This window comes from Elephantulus edwardii, unplaced genomic scaffold, assembly GCF_000299155.1.
Source record: "Elephantulus edwardii isolate Elephantulus edwardi_28Jun2011 unplaced genomic scaffold, EleEdw1.0 scaffold00204, whole genome shotgun sequence".
Lineage (NCBI taxonomy): Eukaryota > Metazoa > Chordata > Mammalia > Macroscelidea > Macroscelididae > Elephantulus > Elephantulus edwardii.
In genome coordinates, this window is record NW_006399954.1 from 5,081,388 (window position 1) to 5,088,444 (window position 7,057).

The following is a 7,057-nucleotide window of genomic DNA, read 5'->3' on the forward strand; positions in this document are numbered from 1 at the left end:
CTGTGAGAAGTGTTCAGAGAATCGCTGTAATTCACCCCTGAGAGGGTTTCAGGCTTTCATACTCTCTGGAAAACCATGGAGATAAGGTTAAAAGCATAAAATAGAAATAAAGGGACAAGTTACAAATGAAAAAAAATAGTCCACCAACTCATAAAAAGCCCCCAACAACCCACCCAAAAGTTGTCTTGACTTGCAATCTGGCACCTCTACAGTGGAAGATAACCCACCACTGACAAGGGCATCCCCTGAGCCAAGTTGGTTTATTCAAGTCTACCTGTGAGTCATTATTATGGAGAACAGGCCCTGTGCTCTGTGGAGCCAGAAGAACTGCCTCCTCTCTTCAATGGCAGTGTATTCACCTGGAGGTGTTAAGTCTGCAGTCTGTTGTGAGAGGGAATTCTTGTTCCCCATAATTAATTCCTCCACTGCACGGGGTGGCCTCGTGGCAAGAAGCTGCTCTGCAATCTCAAAGGCACATGGTTCGAGGCTACCAGCTGTTCTGCGGGAGAAGGATGGCCAGTCTGCTCCCACGTGATTAACTGCCTCTGAAAACCCACTGGAGAGTTAGCTATGGGTCGGTTCCAACTCAACAATACACAACACCACAATAACAACAACTGCATGGTTACAGAACTGAGAGTCTAGTGGTTGTTAGGAATTGGCATGATGGCTCCCAGAGTCAGCCCCAGGACTTCGGTGTGGTGTTTAAGGCCCATGGCAACCAGCTCAGGATGGTGCGGAGGAGAAGGTGGCATGAGTCCCCCAAGCACGCACATTTAGAAGGAGGCACTCAGGAAAACTGCTGAGACTGCTTTTACTTTGGCACAGGAAATGCTTGTCAGACTCATCAGCTGATAGCATCCACGGAGCTGTGAGAAGGAAAATGAACTGCATCACAACGAACTCAGATTTCACCACAGAAAGCTGCACACTGACATTTATATTAGCTTAGTTTGACATGACCTGATGGTTCAGACTGAATGAAGAGGAACTCTTGTCCACATTCACCCATCCCACTCCATAAAGTGCACCTTTCAGCGCAGGTCTGTAGAAGCAATAGATGATGCAAAATGTTGCAGGAGAGAGTTGTAGATCAGACCACCAGATGGAAGACAAATAATTGGATCTGAGGCTAATAGGAAGCAATGGAAACAGAAAAAAAGAATTAAGAAGTGAGAGAAAGGGTAGGGAGAAGAACGAGAGAAGAAGGAGAAAGGGATGAGAAGATGACTATGGCAATTATTTTGTAGGATTTACAGATTTTCTCAGAGAGAGGGAGGAGAAGGTGACAACAGCAATTATTCTTTAGGATTTACCTATTTCCCTATATTGGATTGAAAGTTGTTGTCTGAGCCTGGCTGATTCTGTGGAATGCAGAAACCTCGCGAAGTAAAAAGTATCATGTCTTAAAAATCATTTCTAACTGAAGGAAGGAATTATCCATGCATTCAAAACATGGAGAAGCGTTTTAACTAAACAGTGGTCCTCCAACTTGCCTCAGTATCTTAGAAGCTGGATGAAAATTCAGGTTTCTAAGCTTATACACCACTCAAGAAATTCACTTGGTGCTTGAAATATGAATATATAACAAATTGATTCTCATGGCATTATAGCTGCTATAGAAAGTATTAATAGGATGTTACATATATTAATAAAAATTGCTGACTGATGCAAATGTTTAGACATTCCACTACTAACTAAAGGATTGGTTGTTTGAATCCACTCAAAAGTTCATTGAAAGAAAACTCCTGGCAATTTATATTCAAAAGACCACAGTCATTCAACATCTATGGAATAAAATTCTACTCTAAAAACGCATGTGCATACACACATATACACAAATATGTATAGTAGGGTCAGAATAAATCTGAATCAACTCTACAACTGGTTGTTTTATTAGAAATTTCACTTTTTCAAATATGATTAAGATGCTGTCAGATAGAGTAACTTATTACTTGAGAGTCATTCTTTTCATAATATTCTTGTTGTGCACCATTAGGCTGAAACTGACTCATAGCTGACCCTCTAGCAGGTTTTCAGAGGCAGTAAATAGCAAGGGAAGAGATTGCTCATCTTTCTCAGAGCAGCTGGTAGATTTGAATCCATGTGCCTTTGGAATAGCAGCATAGCTCCTTATCATTGGGTCACAAGTTGTTGCTGTTGCTGTTAGATGACATCAAGATGAATATGACCCACAGTGACCCTGTAAACAACAGATCTGAGCCCTGTCCTATCCTGTGCCCTCCTCACATTCCTGGCACACTATAGATCCCACTGCGGTGGTCACCTGGTCCAGGGCTCTTTGACAACTCTCCACAACAAGAGCTCCCTAATAATATTACTAGTTTCTTTACAAAATCCAAATACATAGTTTTCCAATTTCCCTTACCTCCCTACCCATCAAATGGCACACCATTAATAATGGTGTTTAAAATAAAGTTTAACAATACATTCTAAAAATCATTACTATTACTACTGACAGTGAACAATTTTGGTGTCAAAAGTTAGGATAGGTTCTCCATCGCGCATCTGTCAGTTTATTGAACTGTGGTGCCTACCGTGTTGCTATGATACTGGAAGCTACAGTGCTTCAACTATCAGAAGGGTCACCCGTGCTGGACTGGTTTCAGCAAATCTTCCAGAACAAGACAAAGAGGAAAAGCTTGGCGATGATATACTTCAGGAAAGCAGCGATTGAAAGCTTGAATGGAATTGCATCTCAATTCCATAGAATGCTGTCTAGGACAGCACTGGAAGCCGAGCATCCTGGGATGGAGAGTTTTCAGAACACACAGTGGACACAGAATGGACACAAGCATACCATGCCAATGACTGGGAAGAGGAGCAGAAACTAGTCTCATTTTATTCTGCTCCACCGACGTCCTCCATGATTTGACTACAACTAAAATGAAAGGAAATTCTAGCCACTTAGAAAATATCATAAACTAAGGAAGCAGGACAGGCTGGCCTCAGCGTGAGTCAGCACAGTGATTAGTTCATGCACAGTGACTTTGCACTAGAAAATCGAAACTCTAACAGGACAGAAGAAAACCATGGAAATGAAATCACAATGGTAGTGTAGCTCAAAGATGTAATTACAACTCAGATCCTTTGTCTCCCATTCTGAAGTCTTCCAGGCTAACCAAGTAATGACATTGTCCATAACTATTGCAGCTATAACAAGTATTATGTAATACAGTCTTCAAGCTTTCCCTATAAAACAAGTAAATACTGAAAACCGTTGAATTCAGAGTTCACAAAACCTGTCTACAATTTGCAGGGAAACTAAGTTGTTATTCTGTGCCATGAAGTCGAGCATGACCCATAGTGACCCTATGAAAAAGATATCTGAACCCTGTCCTACCCTGTGCCATCTTCACACTTCCTGACACACTAGAGAGCTCATTGGGCAGTCACTGTGTCAATCCATCTGTTTGAGGGTCTTCCTCTCGACCCTCTACCTTTCTGGGCATCATGTTCCTCTCCAACGAATAAGCCCTTCTAGAAACATATCCGAATTCTGTGAGGTGAAGTTTCATCATCTTTGCCTCCAGAGAGCACTCTGGCTGCATTTTCCCCTTAGAATGTTCAGCACTCTTCTCCAACACTAGCCCAAAGGCATCAATTCTTCTTCTGTCATCTTTATTTATTGTCCAGCTCTCAGACGCATAGTAAATAATTAGAAAGAGCATGAATTAGATGCACCTTTGTCTTTAAACTGATTTCATTACTCCTAAATAATTTGGAGAGGTCCCTAACTGCAGACTTTCCCAGTGCAATACATCCTCTGATTTGTTGACTACTGTTACCAAAGGTCTAAATTGTGGATCTAGAAAGATGAAATAGTTGACACTTTCAATCTCTTCTCCATTTATTATGATGTTGCCTATTGGTTCAGTGGTAAAAATCTTTTTTTTCTTGACATTGAGATGCAATCCAACTGAATGCTGTATTCTTTGATCTTCTGCAACAAGTGTTTCAAGTCCTCCCCACTTTGAGCAGGCAAGGTTGAATCATCTGATGAGTCTTCCTCCAGTCTTGATGCCATATTCTTCTTCACATATCCCAGTTCTTGACATACAGATTGAATAGGTATGGAGAGAGAGTATAACCCTGATGCAATCCCTTCTTAATTTTAAACAGCCATATCATGTTCCCATGCTCTGTTTTCACAACAGCTTCTTGGGCTAGATACAAGCTTTGCATGAGCACAATTAAGTGCCCTGGGATTCTCATTCTTCTCAATGTCAGCCATAGCTTGTTATGATATACACAGTCAAATGCCTTTGCATGATCAATAAAGCACAAATAGACATTCTTCTGGTTTCTTTGCTTTCATCCAGGATCATCCGATATCAGCAATGATGTACCTGGTGTCACGGTCTCTTCTAAATCCTGATTGAACTTCTGAAAGTTCCCCATTTATGTACTGTTCCAGCCATTTTCTAACGATCTTCAACAGTATTTTGCTTGCATTTAATAATAATGTCAACTTTGTAATTTATGTGAAGACTGATTTGTTATTAGTGGTATAAACTAAATTGTCAGTCTATTGTATTTGGGAAGAATATTGGTTTTTACTTGTTTGCATACTTGTTCATAACAATGAAGTGTGAAGTTTAGAGAGCTTAGTAATTTGGCCTGTGGGTATTCTTCTAGTAAGTGGTGTAGTCTGTGTTCAAAACTTAGACACTCATACCTTCAATCATCTCATGATAAATTCGTTTTTCCAATTATATCAGAAAGGTACATTGAATGTTCAAGGTCTACCATGCTTCAGCTCAAGTGATGAGAATTCAGTGATGTTTAAGACATAGTCCATGATTCTGTAGCTTATGGTAGAAAGAAGTATGCATCAATCTCACCCTGGGCAATGGGGCACAGGACCACAAGCTGGTGAGAATGTGCATAGGTTTCTGGGACAAAAACGCTCCAGAGGAGGGGGGGAAAAAAACCAACCCAGACAGAAACATAAGAAAAAGTACATTTTCCAATAAAAGAATTCATGATGAATTTCTCGTGTGTTTGTTAACCAGCTAAATATCTTCTTTGAGAAAAAGTCTTCTGCCCATTTTGTATTTGAATTCTTTGTCTTTTCCTTGTTGAGGTGCTGTAGTGGTCTATAACATTTAGATATTTCAGTCTTTTATCAGGTAAGTCATTGCCAGAGGAAGTCTTCCATGCAGAGAAAGTATAGAATAATGGATAGATTAAATAACTAACAGCAATACAAAAATGAAATCCACAAAATAGTAGAAAGAGAACCTTGCTTATTGATAATCAATAATGAATCAAATTAACTTTTTCCTTTAAAGTAAATGGTTTAAATCCTTCAGTTTAAATTTAAAGAGTAGCAAATTGGATCTTTAAAACCTCCAAACTCATCAACATACTGTCTACCAGAAGCACATTTTAGAAGCAAGACTAAAGATAGGGGGTGGGGGGTGGGGGGAACCAAAGGGTGAGACAAAAACATACTAAACAAATAGCAACAACAACAACAACAACAAAAAACACACAAAAAGATCCCAAAACACCATAAATTATAATATTAATATTAGAAAAAAACCAGATTTTTCAGGAAAAAACAAAATAAGAGACAAGGAAGAACACTGTATAATGCTTAAAGAGTCAAACGGCCAAGAGGGGGACATCATCTTTATTAATACCTACAAACTCAATAGTGGTTAAACAATACTGTGTGTCCTTGGTGTAATCTGATGACTGCTTCATGGTCCAAATGATATTGTAGTGTTGTGCTGTTGAGTCACTTGCAACTCATAGTGACCCAATTACAATAGCCTTGAAACCTATCCTGTGCCAACTTTAATATCTCTGACTTTCTACCCTCATTACCCAGTCACTGAATAAATCCATCTTATCAATGGTCTTCCTCTGTTTCTCCGTCCCCTCACCCTTCCAAACATGATATCCCTTTCCAGGGACTGGTACTTCCTTGAAACATACTTAAAGTAAGTCAGACAGAGCCTCAGAATCCTTGCCTCCAAGGAGTAGCCTGATTTCACTCTCTCTAGGATGAACCAGTTCGTTCTCCTGGTAGTTCATTGCATATTCAATACTTCTCTCCAGCACCACAGCTTAAAGGCATAAATTATCTATCATCCCTACTCATTGCCCATCTCTCTGACACATAGCAAGCAATTTCCAAACTATGGCCTGGATCAGGAATATCTTAGTCTTTAGACTGACGTCGTTGTTCTTCAGGACTTTGGAAAGGTCACTGACAACCTACTTTTCCAATGAATTTCATCTTTTGATTTCATGGCCACTAGTAGTAAGAGTTGACTGTGGAGCCAAGCAAACTAAAGTTGTTAGCAATCTCAATCTCTTTGCCATCTATGATAATGCTGCCAATTGGCTCAATAGTGAAAATCTGCTCTTTCTTTTGGGCTTGGATCAGGTGGCAGCCAGGTTCTATCGCTCAGCCATGGCCAAAATCAAGGCTTGGGACCTTCGCAGAAAGAAGAAGGAGCTGTCAAAAGAAGAAGGAGGAGCTGGACGATCTGAAGGCGGAGCTTTCCCAAGTCGCCAAAGTGACAGGCTTCTAAGTTCTCCAAAATCCGAGTTGTCCGAAAATCCATTGCCCATGTTCTCACTGTTATTAACCAGACTCAGAAGGAGAACCTCAGAAAATACTATAAGGGCAAGAAGTACAAACCCTGGATCTGCGGCCCAAGAAAACACGTGCCATGCGCCGAAGGCTCAACAAGCAGGAGGAGAACCTGAAGACCAAGAAGCAGCGAAAAGAGCGCCTGTACCCACTGCGGAAATACGCAGTCAAGGCCTGAACTTCTTAAATAAATAAAACACAAAACTAAAAAAAAAAAAAATAGTGAAAATCTTTGTTTTCTTGATGTTGAGCTTCAATCCGTTATGAGTGCTTCAGACCTTGACATTCTGCAGCAAACGCTTCATGTCCTTTTCAGTTTCTGTAAGCAGGACTGTGTCATCTATATAAAACAAGTCGTTTATGAGTCTTCCTCCAATCCTGATGCCACATTCCTACTCATACAGCCCAGTCTCCTGGATGATCTGT

General features: G+C 40.3%; 1 pseudogene; it reads left to right on the forward strand.

The window, feature by feature from the left end:
• Window positions 1–6,448: 6,448 nt before the first annotated feature.
• LOC102875332 lies at window positions 6,449–6,809 on the forward strand (annotated as a pseudogene).
• Window positions 6,810–7,057: the final 248 nt, after the last annotated feature.